A 3,467-nucleotide genomic window follows, 5' to 3' on the forward strand; every position below is an offset into this window, starting at 1 on the left:
TAGTCTGACATCTGTATGCTTACATCCAATCAGTCAATGTTCTGGGACATCTTCAGAAATAATTATTGGGGGCTGGAGAGATGGCTCAGCGGTTAAGAGCACTAACTGCTCTTCCGAAGGTCCTGAGATCAAATCCCAGGACCTTCGGAAGACAGCTAGCTACAGTGTATTTACACATAATAAATAAGTAAATATTTAAAAAAAAAAGAAAAAGAAATAATTATTGGAAAACAACCGAAAGTTTTTTCTTTCTTTCTTTCTTTCTTTCTTTTTTTTTTTTTTTTTGGATTTTTGGATTTGGTTCTTTCAAGACAGGGTTTCTCTTTGTAGCCCTGGCTGTCCTGGAACTCACTCTGTAGACCAGGCTGGCCTTGAAGTCAGAAATCTGCCTGCCTCTGCCTCCCAAGTGCTGGGATTAAAGGTGTGTGCCACCCCGGCCCAGTCTGTTTTTACATTTAAATGATTCATTTATTTTTATTTATGCATATGTATATATGCCAGAGTGAGTTTATTTATGTATAGGAATTTATATATTTATGCACTTTTGTTATGTGTTGTTTTTATTTTGAGTCTATGTAGCTCTGTCTATCCTGGAACTTGCTATGTAGATCAGGCTGGCCTCAAATTCACAGAGATCTGCCTGCCTCTGCCTCCTGAGTACTGAGAGTAAAGACGTGCACCACTTTACCTGTGTGAGTCTGTGTTTACCACAGGTGTGGAGGCCAAGGGGCCTCCAATCCCCGGCAGCTGGAGTTACAGGCGGTGGTGAGACATCTGATGCGGTGTAGTGGCTGTTCCTGGTTGTCAACTTGACTATATCTGGATCACGGCATAGAGATCTTGAAGCACAGTGGCTATGAATCTCAGAAGATTAAGACAGATCTCTGAGTTCAAGGTCATCTGGGACAAAGCAAGTCCCAGATCCAGGCATGGTGCTACACACCTCTAATCTGGGTCACACCTTCAGCTGGAGACCTACATAAGGACACTGCAAGAAGGAAGATTTACTCACTCTCTTCTTTGCCTGCTTACCTTGTGGGACTGAGCGACTGCTAGATCCTTGGACTTCCATTCACAGCTGCTGTGGACCATTGTTGGGGAGTTGGACTACAGACTGTAAGTCATTAACAAATTCCCTTCCTATATAGAGACTACCCATAAGTTCTGTGACTCTAGAGAACCCTGACTAACCCATGTGGGTGCTGGGAGACCAAGTGGGGTGCTCTGGAAGAACTGTATTAAGTTCTTAACCCCTGAACCATTCCTCCAGTCACCACATGGTTTTCCTAAGGTGAATTCATGTGATTAACAGCGACGCTGGTCCTGTGTGCAGGTCCTCCTTGTGGTGGGGTGCAGTTTCTTGGCTGTTGCCTGCTCTCACCACAGCATCAGGATGAATCCGGGGAGTGGCCATCAGAGAAGTTCTTCCTCATCTGGCTCAGCTGAGGGAAATCAGGCTGAATCCACGGAGTCCGCGATGGAGAGAGAAAAGGAACAGTTCCGTAAGCTCTTTATTGGTGGCTTGAGCTTTGAAACCACAGAAGAAAGTTTGAGAAAGTACTACGAGCAATGGGGAAAGCTCACAGACTGCGTGGTTATGAGGGATCCCGCAAGCCAAAGACCAAGAGGATTTGGGTTTGTAACTTTCTCATCCACGGCCGAGGCGGATGCTGCCATGGCTGCAAGGCCTCACTCCGTCGATGGCAGGGCAGTTGAGGCAAAACGTGCTGTGGCCAGGGAGGATTCTGGAAACCCAGGAGCCCACGTGACTGTGAGGAAGCTGTTTGTTGGTAGAATTAAGGACGATACTGAGGAACACCACCTTAGAGATTACTTTGAAAAATATGGAAAAATTGAGACTATTGAAATAATTGCCGATAGGCAGTCTGGAAAGAAAAGAGGCTTTGGCTTTGTTACTTTTGATGACCATGATCCCGTGGATAAAATTGTCTTGCAAAAATATCACACCATAAATGGTCACAATGCAGAAGTTAGAAAGGCATTGTCTAGACAAGAAATGCAGGTAGTCCAAAGTTGTAGGAGCAGAAGAGGAGGAAACTTTGGTTTTGGAGATTTTCGTGGCCGTGGCAATTTTAGACCAGGACCGGGAAGCAACTTTAGAGGGGGATCTGATGGATACAGAAGTGGACGCGGATTTAGGGGTGGCTATAATGGGTATGGAGGTAGACCTAGGGGGTATTATGGAAGTGGAAATTACAATGATTTTGTAACCAGCAACCTTCCAGCTATGGTCTAATGAAGAGTGGAAACTTTGGTGGTAGCAGGAACATGGGAGGACCATAAGATTACCTTACTGTGGAGGAAGGATTGCAAAAAAAAATGCCTTTGAGACAGTTTCTTAGCTTTTTAATTGTTGTTTCTTCCTAGTGGTCTCTTAAGAGTAGAGAGGCTTTCCTTCTTTGTAAGTTTTGAAAGTTTCAGGTGACATGTGAAACCTATTTTAAGATTTTTGTCCAAAATGTTGAAAAGCTATTAGCCAGAGTCATAGTGTAATAAGAAAATGTTTTTCCCCTAAAAATTTAACTGTCTGTGTAGAGTTAAGAAGTTGTTGTATGTTTATGATTTAATAAAATAATTCTAAAGCAAAAAGATGAATACGTGTCTCTCAGAAAAGTAAGGAGATATACAGGAGCAGAAGAAGAGAGCTAATGAGAGGATTCCCACAATTCATTTAGCACTCTGTGTGATAGGGTGCACTGTAATCCCAGCATTTAGGAGGGAGAGTCAAGAAGATTACAATGTGTCAGGCACATTTAATGGCACAGGCCTTTAATCCCAGAACATGGGAGGCAGAGGCAGGCGGATATCTGAGTTAGAGGCAAGTCTGGTCTACAGAGTTCTAACGACTGGGCAATTTCTGCTACTTAGTGAGACCCTGTCTCAAATATAAATCCAGGAGGAGGAAGCCATAGTTGCTGCTGGTCTTTACATACACTGGTCAATCATTCGTAAGCACTCAGGGACTCCTGAGAAAAGCTTTTTGCCCTCTCTTGAATGTGGACCACGTGGGAAAGGGCTTGGATCTGAGCCTTAGAGTCCTGAGTTTGCCCTGCCCAAGTCAACAACAGAGTTCATGCTGGACCTCTCTCAGGGTTCACACACTCAAGGTTCACACACTCAAGGTTCACACACTCAGGGTTCATACACTCAGGATTTACACACTCAGGGTTCATACACTCAGGGTTCACACACTCAGGGCTCACACACTCAGGGTTCACACACTCGGGGTTCACACACTGAGGGTTCATACACTCAGGGCCTCTCACAATCACAGTTCACACACTCAGGGTTCACACACTCAGGGTTCACACACTCAGGGTTCATACTCAGGGTTCTCACACTCAAGGTTCTCACACTCAGGGCCTCTCACAATCACAGTTCACATACTCAGGGTTCACACACTCAGGGTTCTCACACTCAGGGTTCACATACTCAGGGTTCACACC

At 44.7% G+C, this 3,467-nt stretch overlaps 1 pseudogene; it reads left to right on the forward strand.

Annotated features, from left to right (window-relative positions):
- Nucleotides 1-599: 599 nt before the first annotated feature.
- LOC127670772 (heterogeneous nuclear ribonucleoproteins A2/B1-like) lies at nt 600-2,514 on the forward strand (annotated as a pseudogene).
- The last annotated feature ends 953 nt before the right edge of the window (nt 2,515-3,467 follow it).

Source organism: Apodemus sylvaticus, chromosome 20 (genome assembly GCF_947179515.1).
Source record: "Apodemus sylvaticus chromosome 20, mApoSyl1.1, whole genome shotgun sequence".
Classification (NCBI taxonomy): domain Eukaryota; kingdom Metazoa; phylum Chordata; class Mammalia; order Rodentia; family Muridae; genus Apodemus; species Apodemus sylvaticus.